Genomic DNA, 15889 nt, shown 5'->3' with positions numbered 1-15889 from the left:
TTTTCCACATGCGTCTCATTCTTAACCATCTACATTCAGTCTCTTGAATACAATTGTGAAAGAAATCTAAGGACATAAGGATCCATAAGAGCGGGTGGGTAGCAACCTTCCTTTACATCTCTCAAACCTCACCACTTTAATCTTGTGAGCACGATATACGTTTCATGAGGACAATAATGTGGCCATTACGTATGATCATCACACCATCGTACCAAAGGACCTTATGGGCGTGCTCAGAGGGCTAGCTAGGATCGCTAGTCTAGCCACGTCTGCCTAGATTCACCAGAAGCAGACAGTCTCTCTTCGTAGAAGAAACTTGGATATTCATTCGTAAAATGAAGGAAATCATAAAGTGCCTCTGGTCGACTCTATTTTCTTTTTTTTTTCCCTGAAGTATCCTGTCGGGATCCTAGAAGCATGTTGCCTCCAAATGGCAGTGACGATTTATCGGTTTCTCGTGCAGAGGAAATGAGAAAACTTCTCTTAATCAGACGGAGGAAGGATATCAATAAGTGTGACAAATCTTTTTCGACATTTCCAGTCCGAGATCTTCAGCTCCGAGGGTGATCTCATGCCCTGTAACTTTTTTTTTCTTCTCTTTTTTTTTTGTAATAATGAGATCACAAAGTTTTCGAATATCGTCTGTGTGAACAGAATACTTAAGATATTAGCTTAAGTGTTTATGATTAATGTATTCATAACCTCTTCTTCGCCCGATCGCCGCAAGTACTCATTGAGATCACAAAGTTTTCGAATATCGTCTGTGAACAGAATACTTAAGATATTAGCTTAAGTGTTTATGATCAATGTATTCATAACCTCTTCTTCGCCCGATTGCCGTAAATACTCATTTACATATCCCTGTTACTTGTGACAGCCTGATACAGACAGTGACAGCAGAAGTGTACACCAAAGCTAGGTGAAGTACGTAATCTCAATACATCTATACCATAGTAATGGACTGCTCAATTTCTTCCTCATAAAAGACTTTCAGAATTACGTCTAGTGTACTTGATATCGTTTGCTTATAGTGTCATGGTGCAGAATAACAACGTAGACCTATCGCATTCAATACAGTTATGAGGAGGTCAGAGACGTGGCCAACTTGAGGACGACAAGCAATGAGGTGACAGCCAATAGACAGCAAATGAGACATTCACTCACCTCTGTGCACATTTGGACACTGGTCTACACTGACACCATATAAGCATAGCGTGCTGAGCAATGTAACCTGTTACCCTTGGAAGGAATAGGATACGAATAGACAGACGAGCGTAAAAAGGGATCACAATAGCTGATGGATAAGAACGAGGAGGATGAAAAGAATACAAAAAGAAAAATTTTTACATAAAAGGAATCAACGAGTCTGAAATTCTTTGGGATCAGTCAGAGGCCTCACTCAACCTGTTACCCTTGGAAGGAATAGGATACGAATGGACAGACGAGCGTAAAAAGGGATCACAATAGCTGATGGATAAGAACGAGGAGGATGAAAAGAATGCAAAAAGAAAAATTTTTATATAAAAGGAATCAACGAGTCTGAAATTCTTGGGGAATAGTCAGAGGCCTCACTCAACCTGTTACCCTTGGAAGGAATAGGACACGAATAGAAAGACGAGCGTAAAAAGGGATGACTTTAGCTGATGGATAAGAACGAGGAGGATGAAAAGAATACAAAAAGAAAAATTTTTTACATAAAAGGAATCAACGAGACTAAAATTCTTGGGGAATAGTCAGAGGCCTCACTCAACCTGTTACCCTTGGAAGGAATAGGATACGAATGGACAGACGAGCGTAAAAAGGGATGACTTTAGCTGATGAATAAGAACGAGGAGGATGAAAAGAATACAAAAAGAAGAATTTTTTACATAAAAGGAATCAACGAGACTAAAATTCTTGGGGAATAGTCAGAGGCCTCACTCAACCTGTTACCCTTGGAAGGAATAGGATACGAATGGACAGACGAGCGTAAAAAGGGATGACTTTAGCTGATGGATAAGAACGAGGAGGATGAAAAGAATACAAAAAGAAAAATTTTTACATAAAATGAATCAACGAGTCTGAAATTCTTGGGGAATAGTCAGAGGCCTCACTCAACGGCATCATTCCTCTGTTTGATTAAGAGATCAAGTTTTCTCATTTCCAGCCGAGCGAGGGAGCAATAAGACCCGCTGCCACACGCAGGTGACGAACCACCCGCTCGAAGAGGTCCAATAACAAGGAGCAGGCACCAGGGGAATTACTTGAGTTTATTCTGTATCGGCTGAAAAAAATATCTTAGTCACCTCAAGAGGTTTTATGCACTCAAGGTCATCTTGCTTTCAAGAGGTGCTGATACGCAAATGATATTCTGAACTATTACATTAACTGTAATCTATATATATTTCTTTTTCTTTCCTTCATACTATTCGCCATTTCCCGCGTCAGCGAGGTAGCGTTAAGAACAGAGGACTGGGCCTTTGAGGGAATATCCTCACCTGGCCCCCTTCTCTGTTCCTTCTTTTGGAAAATTAAAAAAAAAAACGAGAGGGGAGGATTTCCAGCCCCCCGCTCCCTCCCCTTTTAGTCGCCTTCTACGACACGCAGGGAATACGTGGGAAGTATTCTTTCTCCCCTATCTCCAGGGATATATACATGTACATATATATATTCTCGTTTTAGCTATTTTCTGCAGTAATATTATATACGCTACAATATGTCATAAATGAATCATTTCTGCTTTAAGTTCCCATAAAACTTCCCGATTTTACGAGGACGTAAGTTAGGAATGGAGAGGAGTTTTACAGCCGAGGTGTGAGAGAGCTTCTGAAATGTTATGAAGTCGTCATTGCCACACCAACACTCTTGGTGAGGCAACACACAAACGTACTACCTGGCTGCCACTGTTATCAATCAAAATATGTGGATGATATGATCACAATGGAACTTAATGTATATAAATCCGGATTTGATTTTCTATTCAAGACTGTCAGTGTTGTCTCTGGGTGTTTTAAAAACATTCACATTTTTCTGTGTGCTTGTTTGTGGTTACGGAGTTTCTCTCCATCTCTCCCTCTCTCTCTCTCTCTCTCTCTCTCTCTCTCTCTCTCTCTCTCTCTCTCTCTCTCTCTCTCTCTCTCTCTCTGACTGTGCCACAACAGACATATGGACAGACAGACACAGGCAAAAAGGACAGAAAAACGGACAGACTCACTCACAGACGTTAATCAAACATATTCAGGTGTTTATGACCACTGAAAAATTTTTGATGACTATTACAATCATCAAAAAGGGTAAAAGAAACATAAAACTGTAAGTTTACACCACCGGAGGCTACATATAACCTCTGCGGCAGAAATAACTTGCATAGAGCACCTAACCTCATTCACATTTTGACGCTTGCTGAGGGAGGAGAGTGTCACCTTTTCACTGCAAGAGACAGTAGACCATGTGTATTTAGAAGACGTTTTTGATTTCTCAACCCAAGACGGTCAGAATGTATCAGTTAGAATCACAAATTGTTGGTTGATGTTATCAACTTTTTTTTTTTGTGCAATTACTAGAGCCAAGAAGAACTACCTTTCTTTTTTTACAATTGTTCATTCATATTTCACAAGGTGCAAATAAATCGTCACACTTGTCCTCATGTTGAAATTGATTTTTTTTTATTCATTCAAGGACAATAATGTAAAAGAAATGAAAGAGTTATGTAAATGAAATGGTGTCCAGTATGTTTGAGATCTCACGTAAGAGAAAATCGCAACTGAGACATCATTCATCAGAAGTCTTCCAAAACTTCAGCCAACAACTGTGAAAGTAAATGAAAACGACATTGATATATGGTTCTACTTTTCGTGGTAAGTTAACCAAAAATATAGCCAACTAACTGTTCCCTGGTAATATTGATTGCTATGTTACTTGAACGCTCATCTTCATATTGCTCTTTTGCTCTGGGAGACAACAGTGATTTCCTACTGAGTATCTTGACATCTAGATAGCACTGTTGACACTGTCTGTGTGACTTCTGGCACTGATTGGTAACATATTTGACATCTGGCAATAACTGTGACAGATAACTCTTTCTGGTCGAGATGACACCCAACCATAACTTGTATCACTTCGTGGTCATATGTGTTGATACATGACTGTCACCTCCTGACCCTTGTGACACCAAGTTGTGACACCAGAGACAGAGGCAGTGTGACGCTTGGGGCCTTCTTAACACTAGTGGCACAGGTTGCAACATTTCATGCCTCGCTAGAGTACTGGTATGGGCCTTCTTAACTCTAGTGGCAAAGCTACGACATTTGATGCCTCGCTGGAGGACTGGTACTCCAGTATGACTCCTACCGTTTCTTGGTGCAAGATCTTGGCGCCCCAGGGATCTCCTGATTATGATATGACAAACTACTCTACCACTAAAGTCTTGGCTCTGATGCATCGAACACTGATGACAAGCAAACTGTGGCATGCATCACCACCTCTATAAACCAAAGACCATAATAATACCTGGTATATTCTGACACTGGTGGCACCGGAAGTTGATATTTAAGACCTCTTGATGCTGATGGTACCAAAAGTAATTTACGCCACACATGTTTAGGGAATTCTTGGTAACAAGAGTTTTTGACACGTAGCATCGCCTGGCACAAATGACACCAAGATTTTACGACACTTGGCATCTTCTGGCGCTGACACTTTCCGAGGTATGGCACACACGCTACACTGAAGCTCATGCTGATCTCGGCCATGCTAATAATTTAGGAATGATAGCATCTTGGTGTGATATGGAGAACGCCTTTACTTGGGGGCCATTTCTTTTTATAGCGTCATTTTTCGAGGTAGTAAAGCATATTTCCACACTAAAATACGACGTCAAATCACGTGTTATGGCTACCAGATCATATTTAATGTCGTGTGCTCACAACATTGTATTTTTATGTTGGCTTCGCTTTCGTTCCGTCGTAGCAATCCCACTGAACAGATCACGGTTTAACCTAACTTATTCATATTCAAGTTCACTTTGTCGTCTCGAACGGGGTGTTGTTACTGTAATACGATCAACTGGTTTTACAGTCTGTTAATGTAATCTATGATTAGATATTCACAGACATTTTTGCTATTTCCATCGATGCGCTAGAGCGATCACACATTTTAGGTCGGTGGTAAAGAAGGATGAGTTATTGCCTCATGTGGACCATATGTTATACTGTAGAGCCTGCTGTCTCCTATTATGATGTGGGCCATGTGTCACACCACAGGACCCATTTCCAGCTAGTTTTATCAGCAGCATACGTTAACCTATGGGACTTCCTGTAGCAGAGTTTGTCCATGATTTATATCACTGAGCTTCTATTCTACCTATTATCTGGGTCACATGTAACACTATACGTATCACTATATATCTATATCTATATATATCTAAATATATCTATTTTGGACAATCACATGTTTACTAAATGGCGTCCTAGCTTCGTCTCTTCGATGTATATCAACTGACTGTTATATTTCTCTCTTGTGTCTCCCTGATGATGTGATTATTACACGAAAGTGTACTTGGGAACTTTTCGTGTTTCATTTTCCCCGTGGACTCATAGGAATATATATATATATATATATATATATATATATATATATATATATATATATATATATATATATATATATATATATATATATATATATATATATATATATATATATATATAACGTGGTTGAAGAGTCTGTTACAAGAATGTCTTTCTCCACGGAACTGTCTCCAGTAATCCATGGAACCATTAAATCATCTTGGCATTACATGGAGATTCTTTGACATAAATGGACATAAACATGAGCTATATTACTGTTAATCATGTTTACAAGAGAGCAATACATAGGATGATTATCATAGAATCATCATACGTTCTCCTTTCCGTTCGTAACTCCATCACGTAGCTATCCCAAGTATGATTATTAACCAGTAAAAGTAGTAAATTTGGAGAAACTGGAAGCCATCTGATTATATACTTACCAACAAATTACACACCGAGACTCATTGCATTTAGTACAAGAGAGTCACCTCCATAACATTATTATTCGCTTGGTTAGCACTCGTAAAGTTACGGCATTGAACGATAATGAGAGATAATCTCCGTGTAAATCTTCATGGGCAAACATTTTCTAAAACGCTGAAGATCCTTCGTTGATTTTCAGATGATTTCAGCTTGGAAGTTAGATACGTTTCTTAGCAATAGATACGCAAAGAATGATTAAACTATCTACTGTCATTATCATGCTAAAATAGACATTATGACGCAGATTAGATATTTGAAACAAAATTCTCAAAAATATAGTTAATTCCATCTATCCTATTCAAACCCTTTCTCATGTAAGTATGATGCTATAATAACAAGATTTCTCATAAATCAAAAATGTAGTCATATTGTATCTTTTAGAAAACTTGAGATAATTTCGTCAAAGAAATGCAGAATAAGAACCAAATATAAGCAATAGGTGACCTCTGTATAAGATCTGCCTGTAAGAAACTGAGAGTCCCAGTGAGATGTCGAAATTTCTTTTCCTTTGAAAAATTGCTCTTTCTATACAAAGGATTGATCCGTCTTTGTATAGAGTACTGCTCTCACATCTGGGGTGGTTCTAGCTCTGCATCCATACTTGACAAGAGTTGAGTCGAAAGCGGTCCGACTTCTAAACTCGCCCAGGCTATCTTCTAAATTAGACCAACATGCCCTCCTCCGCAATGTTGGTTCACTTTCCCTTTTCTGTAGGTATCATTTTGGGTTTTTTTTTTTGCTCCCAAGAGCTGGCTACTTGTGTGATCACAGCACTCGGCAAGCTGCTTCCTTACATAATTACTGTGTGGCCATCAAGGAGAAGCAGTTTTGATGACTGTTTCCTTCCCTACACCTGTGTACTCCTATTACTCATCACGAAAACTAAAGTGCTTTGTCTAATGATTTTTTTTTTCGTCATGATTACCTGACTATCATGACATAGCTGTCACCTGTGATCGTAACCTCATCCATAACTTAGTCATTAACTTAGTTACTTCGTAGTTATGAGCATAACTGAACTTTCCCAACACTTTATAATCTTGAATACCCAGCATCATGTCTTAATCACTATGAACATCTAATCAGCATAATTGCCAATCATCATAATATCTATTTCAACCGCCTATTATTAGCATCGACCACAATCCCAACTACTACTACTACTACTATCCCCCTAACCACCATCATGACCACTTATCACCCTAACTCTCAACCCCCACCTGAGCCATCACCTACCACCTTCCCTCGTCATACCTTGTCATCAAAATTTCTCATTATGGATCATCATCCAATCATCATATGTCAGCGTCCGTGTTATCAGCGGACACAAGACGAACTCAAACCTTAGCCCAGGCTGACAGGAAGGCAATTAACCCCTGCACCACTACGTCGGTACACCTTTCCGCCACACGAAGAAAGTCACTGGAAAAAAAAGGTTCACAAGAGGTTCTTTATCTTAGCTGCTACTACTGGCATTTCATGGCTACTGCAGAGATGTTTTAGTTTTTCTTGGGGGTTGTTTGGGAGTGTAATGGAATGGTCGTCGTATACTCAACCCTCATAACAGGGAAACTCAAGGATTTGATAACTCTCACAAAGAGGAACTAACCTACAGCTTCTTATCATTAGCCAGATGTGCGGTACCTAACTTCTCATCATTGAACATTAAAGTGTGACACTTTTTCTCTCTTCTTATTGATGCCTTTCTAATTCCATGTATTAAAATTTGCATTCAAGGATGATAGATGATCTTTATTCAGTATGTGATGGACAGTAAGAAGGATCTGTATATCATTAATCAGTTTCAACAGGTTGCGAGGCGTGGGCTATATAGATAGTGTTGTGCGGAGGAGGGTGGATGTGCTGGAAATGAGATGTTTGAGGACAATATGTGGTGTGAGGTGGTTTTGATCGAGTAAGTAATGAAAGGGTAAGAGAGATGTATGGTAATAAAAAGAGTTTGGTTGAGAGAGCAGAAGAGGGCGTTTTAAAATGGTTTGGTCACATGGAGAGAATGAGTGAGAAAAGATTGACAAAGAGGATATATGTGTCAGAGGAGGAGGAAACGAGAAGTGGGAGACCAAACTGGAGGTGGAAAGATGGAGTGAAAGAGATTTTGAGTGATCGGGGCCTGAACATGCAGGAGGGTGAAAGGTGTGCAAAGAATAGAGTGAATTGGAACGATGTGGTATACTGGGGTTGACGTGCTGTCAATGGATTGAACCAGGGCATGTGAAGCGTCTGGGGTAAAGCATGGAAAGTTCTGTGGGGTCTGGATGTGGATAGGGAGCTGTGGTTTCGGTGCATTATACATGACAGCTAAAGACTGAGTGTGAACGAATGTGACCTTTGTTGTTTTTCCTAGCGCTACCTCGCGCACATGCGGGGGGAGGGTTTTCATTTCATGTGTGGCGGGGTGGCGACGGAATGAATAAGGGCAGACAGTATGAATTATGTACATGTGTATATATGCATATGTCTGTGTGTACATATTTATATATACATATGTATACGTTGAGATGTATAGGTATGTATATGTGCGTGTGTGGACTTGGATGTATATACATGGGTATGTGGGTGAACAGATATTACTGAACATAATCAACAAAAGGACATTTTACTCTTTCTCAATAGAGATACCATTAGGATACACTGAGGTAACTTTGTAAAACATGGATTTTTATTTAAACGCTAAGAAACTAGTGACCATCAAAAGAAATTTGTACCAAGGCAATGGCATAGTCTTTCCACACATTTGCCTATGATTAGGATGGCTGAAAGATAACATCTCATCACTGAAATTTATTTCATACTTATCATGATGAGGTTTTTTTCATAAAGATACACAGTTAACAAGAACACAGCAATGATGACAGTAGGTGAAGACTCTGGTCATACATGATTCTGAAAGTTGAAGGGAATTTGTGTGTGTGTGTGTGTGTGTGTGTGTGTGTGTGTGTGTGTGTGTGTGTGTGTGTGTGTGTGTGTGTGTGTGTGTGTGTGCGTGGGGGGGAGAGGGTTTAAGCCAAGGAAAATGTGCAAGAAATTGTAATTGTTGTACGTTTGTACTATATCCAGTGTGTTGATCTAGAACACAATAATTTCAGTCCTTCAGAATATACAAGTGTGAGGCATTTTCCGTCTAGGTATTGTTTCTGGTGGGCGTAGGTGGCGTGGTCTTGTCTCCATCACTGGTGGTGTTGACATCAGTAATCAGTAAGGGCTTGTGGTCCTTTGGCCCTTTCTTTCCCCATCCTGATACAGAGAGAAACAAAATATATCGATCTACAATTCCAGTGAGCAAACTCGTAGCCTAAATTCTGACTAGGTAGGTCAGCAACACACGGTATTGCCACACAGCAAGTGGTGCTGGAGTGTGTTGCATCGGAATTCGAGAGAGGGACATTTTGTATAAGCCATTTTTCATTTGAAAGTTTCTTCCTATGGAAATACAGACCTCAATGAAAAGTTTTTGGAAAAATTTCATCTTTTTTTTATATCCGTTTTGTGGTATTGATTGTTGTACTGGGGGTTTTAATCTGTCATCAGAATAAGTATTAGCTAACTATTATGTTGTGTAGGTGTTGCAGGGACCTTGCACCAATACAAGTAACATAAACCACAACATAGAACAAAGATTTGTAACGCTATCAACTACAATAAAAATCAACAATTGTTGTTATCAAGTCGTCATATAAAGTTCGTTGATCAATGATGATTCAGTACAATAGTTACAACTGCTATCAGTAACCTTTGATCTTGTGCTATATAGCAGTCATGCCTCACATGACTATCCCTGGCTTTTGGTAAACATCACAATAACAACTTTGGCATTTAAAGTTGTTACAACTCATGGCAACAACTATTCACATAATACAACTGTCGCAACCTGTGCATTGCCCTCTGAGTTTAAGTATAACTACTACTACTACTGCTACTATTACTACTACTACTGCTACTACTACTACTACTACTGCTACTACTACTACTGCTACTACTACTACTACTACTACTACTGCTGCACTTCATGTAAATGACCGATAAGACCAGGGCGTCCGTGTTATCATGCATAGCAAAGGATATCAGAAGTGTCATCTTTGATAAAGTTAAGTATATCATCGAACGACGCTCTTCAGTAGGAATAGACTATACCACACATGTCCTACAAAGATTCGTCTCTCGTAGTATTACCATAGATGTTAATCTAACTAGCGTTATATGCCTGGAGACCGCAATGATAAAAGTGTTCAGCCAAATGGAATGTTCCGCCAGGGTTGTTTAGCCTACTTCCCAAAGTTTATCCATCATAGTTGACTACAATACAGGTTTACATTTTGTTATAAATCATTTCACATAAAGATGCGTTAAGGTAGTCTGAGAATAGACACAAATGAGAGCAATTGGTTACGTATTTTTTTTGACGCTAATCTCAAACACTGAGAGACTTACCACAAGAACCTCTGTATTTCAGGGTCAAGTAGCGGTGGGCACAGGAAGCCTGCTTCAGCTTACACTCGTTGCTGTAGGTCAGGCCGTCAGAGCCACACACCGGGTCGTAGTGTTCGGCGCAATAAAAGTGGTGACATTTGTTATTGTATCCTGGAAATGCAGACAACGCATCAGAGAGCGGCTGTAAACAATTATCACTATAATGATGGGCGTTAGTGCCGGATGACGTAGACACTAAACTGAAAAGAAAATTTAGAAGGTATTCAGTATAAACTGATGAAGAACTCAGTGGCAAGACCATACACTTCAGCTGTGTGAGAAATGTCATGGTATTTGTGATCTTATGCTTCGATATTGTCTCGTCAAAACCGAATAGCCTCCACCTTCAGTCATACCTACCATGACTACAATTTTTCATGATAATTCCTCTACTGAAGCCAATGTTGATCCCCGCGTGTGATGTGGCATCAGCACCTAATGTGGTCTGTTCGAGTGTCCAAGCAATAATAGTTCATGAACAGTTGAAGCATTGTTCGAGTGTCCAAGCAATAATAGTTCATGAACAGTTGAAGCATTGTTCGAGTGTCCAAGCAATTATAGTTCATGAACAGTTGAAGCATTGTTCGAGTGTCCAAGCAATAATAGTTCATGAACAGTTGAAGCATTGTTCGAGTGTCCAAGCAATAATAGTTCATGAACAGTTGAAGCATTGTTCGAGTGTCCAAGCAATAATAGTTCATGAACAGTTGAAGTATTGTTCGAGTGTCCAAGTAATTATAGTTCATGAACAGTTGAAGCATTGTTCGAGTGTCCAAGCAATAATAGTTCATGAACAGTTGAAGCATTGTTCGAGTGTCCAAGCAATTATAGTTCATGAACAGTTGAAGCATTGTTCGAGTGTCCAAGCAATAATAGTTCATGAACAGTTGAAGCATTGTTCGAGTGTCCAAGCAATTATAGTTCATGAACAGTTGAAGCATTGTTCGAGTGTCCAAGTAATTATAGTTCATGAACAGTTGAAGCATTGTTCGAGTGTCCAAGCAATTATAGTTCATGAACAGTTGAAGCATTGTTCGAGTGTCCAAGCAATAATAGTTCATGAACAGTTGAAGCATTGTTCGAGTGTCCAAGCAATTATAGTTCATGAACAGTTGAAGCATTGTTCGAGTGTCCAAGCAATAATAGTTCATGAACAGTTGAAGCATTGATCATCCGAGCTGGTTTGAAAGCTTATGTCGTTTCGATTAAACATGAAATAGGTTATACGCCAGAACATCAGAACATGTTGAGTGCGTGCTTCGCCCAGAGAATGAAGAGTTGCAGTACAGTGATAACGTATACCCAATAAAAATTCTAAAGTTAACGAAGGTTCTTATCATCTGGATGGAAAACATGCAATACCTTGATTATCATCTACCTGTTCATAAATTTCTAAAAAACACTGTTTAGCTCAAATATTCATCATTTAATCTGGAACTCGACAAATAGTATATATATAATTCTGTAGTTAGTATATGTAGTGCACGAGAGAATGTGCATTTTAGATTTAGTTCCACGAGAGAGTGTGCATTTTAGATATATTTTAAAACCTGATTAAAGTCTTTGAAGTTATTTCGACTGCTGCTTCTAACACCAATCTTTGTAGACCAGAGCTTGGTCTGTAAACATTGCTATTGGACGGTGGTAAATAAGTGTGATGTTGGATCTAAATAACTTTGTTAAGGACTGGCATCTGATGAGGTGGATTTTCTCCACGAAACATGTGCCACATGTATAGGAAATTACATGTTAAATAAAATTGTTTGAGCTCCTACTGAAGTGCGATTTCACCTTCATATATATATATATATATATATATATATATATATATATATATATATATATATATATATATATATATATATATATATATATATATATATATATATATATGTATATAAAATAGTTACTGTAAGAACTCCTTCGCCTTCCAAGACTTACCACAAGGGCCATTATGTTTCTTCCTCAGATAGTGGTCTCTGCAAGCAGCTTGCCTCAGCTCACACTCACTGTTGTAGGTCAGACCATCAGAACCACACACCGGGTTGTATCGGCCGTGGCAGTAGTTGTTACAACCGCTGGAAGCCACTGGATATTCTGAAAAAGTCGGAGCAGTAGAAATGGTGGTACGTCACGTCTGTGAAATGTAATTAAGATTAAAAAAAAGAGTGAGATGAATTCACACCTTCAAACTATTGTACAAAGGCATTTGATAAACTACATAAAAAGTTCTGTCTTAAAGTTTCCCGCCTGTTGCCTAGCAGAATGGCTTCTGAAACTCTTCCTCAGTTATGATTATGTTTATGTGACGAATGTTGGATGTGACATGTAAACATCCCGGTAAATGACTGACAAGTTGCTGATACACATGAAGTCCAACAACATTAAGAACCTCGTTCATAGAGCAATGCTTCCTCACACGGTCATCCAAACCTAGAATTTTGTTTATCACTTCCATTAATGAACGTCTTTCTCGACCACTGTTCTTGAACAGAACGAACTAACGAGGTCGTTCGACTCCGAAAGTATGTAAACAGAACTGTTAAGTGATGACTACATTTGTACAGGCATTGGTAACACGGTAATGCTTATACCTCACTGAAACGAAATGCATATCTTTCCTCACCATGAAACTCACCACAGTGACCACGATGTCTTATGGTCAGGTAGCGGTCCCTGCAGGACGCTTGCTTGAACCGACACTCGCTGGAGTAGGTGATGCCGTTGGAGCCACATACAGGGTCGTGCCTATCATGGCAGTGGTGCACACACTGGCCTACATGGCCTACACTCACCACTGAAACTAATGACCAGAAACATCTATCATAAAGGACTTCCCCATCTATCCAGACGATATCACAAAAGCGCATTATAGATAATATTGCTCTAACGAAGATGTATATTATTTCAGTTGATTGCTACGTAATTTTGTTGTCGCTAAAGATAAGAAAGACATTTTTCGTCAAAAGTGGTTAGAAGAAAAATGAATACAAACAGGAGATACGTTATGAAAATTTTTGGGTCATAATTTTCTTATTCATTCAAACGAATCAATTGTCAAACGACACACACACACACACACACACACACATATATATATATATATATATATATATATATATATGCTTGTTAAGATCCAACACAAACAGACCGTCTGGCTCACCTGAGACGCCACAAGGACCGTCATGAACCTTGGTAAGTAGGATGCCTAGGATGGGGAAACGGCAAGCGGCCCTCTGTAGTTCGCAGTAGCTGTGGTAGGTCTTCCGTTGGAGCCACACACCGGTTGATTGTAAGGCGGGCAGTAGGAAGGGCAGTGGGTATCAATAACTGCAACACAGAGACACAGTCTTGAGCGACAGTAGGATCAAGGACATGGCATCATTTCAGAGATGGGGAGCTGGACGCTTTAGAACGAGCGGCAGGAATAACTCACACAGATCATGGGAAATGTAAGTCAATGTAAGGATACAGGACATGGATTCTTCTCTGACTATTACAGCATTCCAGGCGCAACCATCTCTAGTGCTTGGTAAGGAAATTTAGTACAAACCTCAGTATCCTAACGAGGAGTGATTACCAGTTTCAGAACCATAGGCCAGCGTTTTAGTAACTTAGAAATCATCAGTGAAACCAGGAAGTGTTGTACTTACATATCACGACCAATAATACCACTACCATACTTACAATTCATCACCATAATACTTACATCTTAGCATCAATGAGATCACGACTATACTTATAGTTGGTCAATACTAACCATCACTATATTCATAGTTCACTATGAACACCAGTATTATAGTAACAGTTGGTCAACTAGCATAATATTAACAGTTCACCATTACCCTACTAAAAGTTCATCTCCATAACCGCAATAATACATAGAGTTCAAACACCACAGCCATACTTACAACTTACCAACACCATCACCATACTTAACACTTCATCATTAACCTTCATATACTTCACAACCACAACTACAAACCAGGACTGTACCACTACGAAGATCATCATACACCTCTCCAGCACCACAAACATACTTATATTTCTGTACCATCACAACTGTCATTAGTTCCATCACTATGATCACAGCTCCGTCACCAGCATAACAAGAGAGGCCAATAACTCAGACGTCACCAACACCGAGGATCGGTAGACAGACGCCCACCACCAGAAAATAGATGATAATAATTAGTAATACGAGTGATTATCTTTCGCCACACGAGCAGCAGGTTTATCATACAACAGCATCATACCAAAGCAGAGCAGAGACTAACTTACAGCTCACCAACAGCAGGAGCAGGAGCAGGTAGGTCACAAGACATCCAGAGGAACCCATCTCTCAGCAGGAGGTCAGACAATATATACCTTCAAACAACAACATGGAGCAAAATTGTAAATAATTCTCAATATTTCAGAGCATATCGCTATCATGAACCACAGATATTTATCGTATGTACTTCAAGTGACGAAAATAACAAACTCGCTACACAGTTTAGGGACGTGAATGATCACTTCCTCAAATTTACCTTTTGGTGGTGTTGGGAGCCGGCCAAGAGATGGTAGACCACTGTGGACCACCGGGGCTTTATAAAGTCCTACCTGGAGCTGAGTTGCCAAATCTCACCCAATGTTTCCTTCAAATACATACTCACTTCAAAAGTTAAAAGAACATCTGATATATCTCTCAGTTATCATTAGTTACCTTCGTCATCCTAAATCATTTAAAGATCAATTTACAAGAAGCATTCAGTCAGCTGTAGCAATGGTCCTTCCTAGATGAGTACTTTGTACTGACTCACCGGCTTCCTTACTGATGATGATTGAGAGTAAATATATATGTAAATATTATACATATAAAGAGGTGATCACACTCCAGTTGAAGTTCAGATAATCATCGAAACTATTGTAAACTTTCAAGAAACAATCATCTCTAATTACCAAAGTGTGATTTCATGAAACAATCACGAACAAGTGTGACTGTCATATATATATATATATATATATATATATATATATATATATATATATATATATATATATATATATATATATATATATATATATATATATATATATTATATATATATATATATATATATATATATATATATATATATATATATATATATATATATATATATATATATATATATATATATATATATATATATATATATATATATATATATATATATATATATATATATATAGGTTATGAAACGATAGTCCAAGATATGTCTGTCTTCAGGTACTTTTTATGCAAAGAAAGGTTGAGTGAAGGAGATGGGAGAGGAAAGCTGCATGTAGGTGAACTCCGGCTTCTGAGTGCATGTTTAACCTACTTTGTTACTATGAACAAGACTTTC

This window comes from Panulirus ornatus, chromosome 73 (genome assembly GCF_036320965.1).
Source record: "Panulirus ornatus isolate Po-2019 chromosome 73, ASM3632096v1, whole genome shotgun sequence".
Lineage (NCBI taxonomy): Eukaryota > Metazoa > Arthropoda > Malacostraca > Decapoda > Palinuridae > Panulirus > Panulirus ornatus.
The sequence above is the reverse complement of the archived record's forward strand: the minus strand, read 5'-3'. Positions refer to the sequence as shown.